A 6,459-nucleotide genomic window follows, 5' to 3' on the forward strand; every position below is an offset into this window, starting at 1 on the left:
ACACAGGGGATTCTGACGGATGGCCGTGGGCTGCAGAAGGGACACTGTGATGAACAGGATGTGTCTCCAGCCCTGTTCTTGGTCTTGGGGCCCTACTCGGAGCTGCTGGGATGGTAATAGAGAGCATGAGGATGATACTAAGAGATATGTTTACCGAGCACATGGCCATTTTCGAGTACTAAGCGACTCGCATCTTTAACTCATTTAATCTTCACACCGTGAGACTGTTACTGTCTCCATTCTAGAGATGAAGGAGCAGAGGCCCACGTAGTAGGGACTAGAGTTGATTCCAGGTCTGTTGCTGCGGTTACGTCCACTCTCTGCAGTCCCCTTATTCAGAATTAGGACTGGCAGTTCATAGCACATTACAATTTTCAAAACACTTTGTATACAAAGTATCTGAGTTGATTCTTAGAACTAACACTCTTCACTGGGTACTTTTTAAAAAAAGGCTTTAGTGGAGTATTATTCACATAGCCTAGAATTCACTTACTTTCATTGTACAATCGAATAGTCTTTAGTAAATTTACAAAGCTGTGCCACACAAAGCTTGTGTCACCACAATCCGATTTTATGACCTTCCCATCATCTGAAAGATCCCTCTTGCCCACTTGCAGTCACTAACCATTCCTACCCCAGCTCTAGGCAACCACTGATCTACTTTCTGTCTCTGTAGATTTGCCTTTTGTGGATATTTAATATAAATGGAATCATATAACATGTGGTCTTTTGTGCCTGGCTTCTTTCGCTGGGCAGAATGTTTTTGAGGTTCATCCATATTATCGCAGGTGTCAGTACCTCATTTTTTTTTTTTTTTTTTTTTTTTTTTTTGCTGCGTATTCCATTGTACGCATTTATCACTTTTGGTTTATCCATTCTCCAGTCGATGAATGTTTGGCTTGTTTTCAATCTTGCCACGAGGTTCTTGTGACATCTTACAGCTCAAGACACTGAGTGCTGAGTTATCGCCATCTTCATTTACAGCTGAAATGTCTTACAGTTAGTTAACCTGCTAGGAAGTGTCAGAGGCAGACTCGAGCCCCATCAGCCCAATTCCAAAAGCACTTATGGTTCCCTTAAAGCCACCGGTTTCAGCTACAAGCCCCGGCAGCCGCTTTCCCATTTGCTTTTGTAAGTCCCTCCTTCTGCTCTTCTAGGATTCCTGGGGAAGGGCAGCCACCTCCCATCAGCCAGCCACTTCCAGCCCAGCGGGAAGAACTTCCAATGGCTACTGAGGCCTGGAAATCAATTTCAATTGAGTAGTGGCTCACTCTCTCCTAAGAGACGGGCTAATTTCCTTCAGCGGGAAGGACAGTGATGTGTGCTTTGGGCTTGACCCAGCATTCCCGGCTAGGAGAGCTGGGAGTGCACTGAAACACCACCCGCGACTCTTTGATGTTAATTTTAAAAGCTCTCAGGTGCTGAGAAACTAGACCCAGAAACAAGCCGCTCCAGGGAACACAGAGGGCATTTTCTGGCCTTTTTTTCTCTTTCCATGGAGTTAGGGGAGACAGTTCTGGCCGTTCTGGGGACCGACTGCTCATAGCATCACTCTGGGACATCTACCTAGGCTGGTCTCTGGCCTCAGGGCAGGAGCCCTCTAAGGTCCAGGGGTCAGGCCATGGCTGGGGAGATGGGGACAAGGCAGGGGTCTCCATCTGTGGGCCCACCACCCATAGGTCCCTGTGGTCATGGGGTGGGAGGAGGGGCAAAAGCTGGGCTCACCTTGTCCCCCCAGGTTTAGAAGGTCTGCTCCAGGGAGGCAGGGTTGGGTGGGAACAAGGGCTGGCCCAGAGCCATCCCAGGGTGATGTGTGGTCCAGTGTGGGGTTCACGCTGGCGTATGTGAGTGGGCTCTTCAGTGTCATGGGGGGACCCTGGCTAGGAATGGAAGTGTGGGTGTGATAGGGGTTCCCATAGCCCTCACCTCCATGCCTCAGCTGTGCTGAACTCCTGTCTCAAAGCTGCTCTCTTGGGAAAACACCCATCTCTTCTGGGGGACAACATGGGTCGGTGGAGAACATGGACAGGGACTTGGCCAGACCTGGTGGGATCCTGGCTCTGTCACCATCCACGTGACCCTGGCCCAGGTTCTTCACTTTTATGAACCTCAGTGTTCACACCTGTGGAATGGGGGCCGGACTCCTGCCCCACCTCCCACTGAGTGTGTTTCCAGCATCCTTAGGGGAAGAGAAAGCACCCCGTGCCTTGTGCCTAAGAGGTGCAGTGGTTGCAGTGTGGCCTGCTCAGGCCTCTCATTTTTCTGGACTCCTTCCAAGGTCCGGGGAAATGGCAACTGTGTGTGCCTGTAGGGCCTTGAGGAGAAGAGAAATATAGTTCTGTCCAAGCCCTTGGAGTTGAAATGCTTTGCTATTTGATTTCTTCCAGAGATGATTTATTCATTTTAGCTGGTGATTATAAATCAAAGGTCCAAATGCACAGAAAGCACTTTCATAGAGATTTTAATGCAGCCAAAGGGAGCTGGGGTGGAAAACGGACTTTACAGGGGCTGGAAGGGGGACCATCATGATTCTCCTCTCCTGGTTGTGCCTTTATAGCATTGAGACGAGCATTTCTGTCAAAAATTAAAGACACACAAAACAAAAACAAAAACAAAACAAAACAAAACAAATTAAAGACACAGTGGAGTGAGTCTTATGCAGCCTTTAAAACTCTTATAAGACTTTGTAATGACAGGAAATATTATCGATATGGTGTGAAGTGACACTCGAGCTAGATGTGCGGATTTATGGTGTAATCACAGCCCCATCATATGTTTTAAGTGGTAATTTATAACTTTGTACTTTTAACTTATAAAACTACTAAATATATAATGTGTAAATATAATTTTAATTTCACAAGTATTGGTTACTAATATCTATTTACTAAAATGAATATTTATCCTTCAATAGCTCCGCCTTCGTGGGCACTCACTGTGTGCCAGGTGCTGTGAACAATCCTTGCTGTGTCTCATCTTACAGAACCTTCACAACAACGTGTGAGGCAGATCCTCTTCCCCTATTTCACAGACGAGGACATGAGGCTGAGGAAGGTTAGATGATAGGCCCAAGGTTGCATGGATAGGAGGTGAAGTGGCCAGAACAGTACCAGCAACTCTGCATCTCTGGCTCCCCTGCTCTTTTTTTTTTTTTTTTTTAAGATTTTTTTTTGATATGGACCGTTCTTAAGTCTTTATTGAATTTGTTACAATATTGCTTCTGTTTTATGTTTTGGTTTTTTGGCCACGAGGCATATGGGCTCTTAGTTCCCGGACCGGGGATCAAACCCGCACCCCCTGCGTTAGAAGGCGAAGTCTTAACCACTGGACCCGCCAGGGAAGCCCCTCCTCTGCTCTTTACGTTACTTTATTGACACACACTTCCCTGTTCTATAGACACACACATCGTATATGTCGATGCAGAAGGAGGATGGGAAGACTTGAAAAAATGATGTAGAAATGGGAGCATTGATTATTTCGGGGTGGAGAGCTTGCTTATGGGCAGTTAAAAAATTTTGTTTAACGTTTGTGCATTTTCTAAAATGCCAACATATGACTATGTAGGGGAGATTAAAAAAAATAACCCAAACTTTATCTTTGTAGGTTCAGGACCTGGGGCCTGCGAATCAAACTGATAAAAGACAGATTAACAGGAGAAAAGGTTTATTTCATGTGTATTTCTTCACAGGAAAGAAAGTGAAAACCCAAGGAAGCGGTTAGATTTGGGAGCTTAGATACAGTTTTAACAAAGGGTGATAAATTGTGGAGATCTAACCAGACAAAGGAAGGGAGGGGGCTGAGCTTCTAAGGCCACTGAGGTAAATTGTGGGAAGGTACATATATGGAGGAAACTAATGGAAGATAAAGGTTATTTAGTAAGTTTGTTAGGCAGACTCAGGTTGGTGCCTTGTCCGTTGATAAGAGTCATCTCTAGTGACCAGGGTCATCCTCCTCTTCGGGGGATGGGAAAGAGAGACACCTGTACAAATGGGAATTTATGTTATCCTTACAAAGGGAAATGAATGCCCTGCTTTTAGGTAGAAAAGAGGAAGGCAGAGTGCTAATTGCTTTCAGCTCAAAACAATCCTTATGCCAAAGTGGCCTATTCTGGCATACCTCCATCTCCTTCAACTGTATATTAAATTTAACTCAAGAAAAATGTGATTATAGTTCTTGTTTTAAATGTACTAACTTTGAGGACACGATTTAAAGGAGAAAGAGGTGTGCTTTTAAATATGTCCTCTTTGCCTAGAGACTGTCATACAGAGTGAAGTAAGTCAGAAAGAGAAAAACAAATATCGTATGTTAACGCATATATGTGGAATCTGAAACAATTGGTATAGACGATCTTATTTACAAAGCAGAAATAGAGACACAGATGTAGAGAACAAACATACGGATACCAAGGGGGAAAGGGGGTAGGGTGGGATGAATTGGGAGAATGGGATGGACATATATACACTATTGATACTAGGTATAAAATTGATAACTAATGAGAACCTACTGTATAGCACAGGAAACTCTACTCAGTGCTCTGTGGTGACCTAAATGGGAAGGAAATCCAAAAAAGAGGCGACATATATATACGTCTAACTGATTCACTTTGCTGTACACTAGAAACTAACACAATATTGTAAAGCAACTATACGCCAATAAAAAAATAGAAAAAAGAGGGCTTCCCTGGTGGCACAGCGGTTGAGAGTCCGCCTGCCAATGCAGGGGACATGGGTTCGTGCCCCGGTCCGGGAAGATCCCACATGCCGCGGAGCAGCTGGGCCCGTGAACCATGGCCGCTGAGCCTGCGCGTCCAGAACCTGTGCTCCGCAACGGGAGAGGCCACAACAGTGAGAGGCCCGCGTGTTGCAAAAAAAAAAAAGAAAAGAAAAAAGAAATGTCCTCTGTGGACTCTTCTATTGGATAGGAAACAGATGTGTCACATAAGGTGTGACTAAGGGAAGGACCCCAAAGCCACTCAGATGAAGCAACCATTAAGGTCGATAGGCTGGGGCTTCCCTGGTGGCCCAGTGGTTAAGAATCCACCTGCCAGTGCAGGGGACACGGGTTCAAGCTCTGGTCTGGGAAGATCCCACATACTGCGGAGCAACTAAGGCTTTGCACCACAACTACTGAGCCTGCGAGCCACAACTACTGAAGCCTGCGTGCCTAGAGCCCGTGCTCCGCAACAAGAGAAGCCACCGCAGTGAGAAGCCCGTGCACCGCAACGAAGAGTAGCCCCCGCTCGCCGCAACTAGAGAAAGCCTGCGCTCAGCAAGGAAGGCCCAACGCAGCCAAAAAAAAAAAAATGTCGATAGGCCAGGAGGTGGGAGAGCAGCTCAGGAAAGTCCTGGGATGTGACACGAGGGTGACAGAAACCAGTGAGGCCACATGGAGCAGGACCAGAGCGGGCCAGGCTCAGGGCACAGCGGTCTGTGGGTGACACAGACTGGGGCAGCGGGCTGCTTCTCTCTGTCTAGGACCCCTGCATTGGATGTTTCATTTGTGCTGTTTTAAAACTTGGAGGAACCCAGGAAAAAAAAAAGTCAGTCAAGTCATTTAAAAAAGGACAACACAGAAAATCAAACTAAACGAATGATTTTTCCATCACAAAGCATTGTGTCATTACAAACTAAAAAAGACTAGAAAAGGTCTTCTTCCCACAGTGATGAAACTGCGGTGGTTGGTTGTACAAAGAAAACAGAATTCAGCTGAATGTGCTGTGAGAGTGTGTGAAAAATAGATGTCAAAGCCTTTGAAAAGTTCGAAGCAGTAATAACCACAGAGCATCAACAGCTAGGATTTATTGACACTTACTCTATGCTGGGCACTGAGCCGGGAGTGACCAGAGAGATCACCCTGTGGTCACAATAACTTGCTGGGGACAATGCTGATAACTGGATCATTATTGGTGGCGGGCATTTGTAGTGCGCAAGCACTGTTCTAAGCACCTTTCATGCCTTTGCTCACTTTGAATCACAACAGCCCCGGGAGATGAGGAAACAGACTGCAGAGAAGGGAAATAAACAGCTACTCCGTTGTGTGGGGAGGGTACCAGGGTTATCTCCAGTCCACCAGGTAAGAAGTGAGCCGCTGAGGCAGGTGAAGTAACTAACTCAAGGTCAGAGGTACACGCTCAGTACACGTCAGTGGAATGAGAAAATAAACATGTTGCTGGTACACGCGGTATTTAGGAGCGTTTCTTTAGAAGCCTTGGTTTGTGCTGCTTGGCTGAGCATTGGGGTTCATCTTAATTTGAACCACATGGACACTCAGTGCGGAGAATTTACCATCACACGCTTTGCCAAGGCCAGGTCTAATGACAGCTTTGGCTGAAAGTTAAAGAGGAAAGGGTGCGTGCAGACAAGCAGGTAGTTTTCCGTGAAGTCAGTTGAAACCAGGCTCGGTGATTCAAGAGCAGGCAGCTCGCTCAGCTCCTATTGAGGCCGGGCATGCGGCGGCGGGGGG

This window comes from Lipotes vexillifer, unplaced genomic scaffold (assembly GCF_000442215.2).
Source record: "Lipotes vexillifer unplaced genomic scaffold, Lipotes_vexillifer_v1.1 scaffold1129, whole genome shotgun sequence".
Taxonomy (NCBI): Eukaryota; Metazoa; Chordata; class Mammalia; order Artiodactyla; family Lipotidae; genus Lipotes; species Lipotes vexillifer.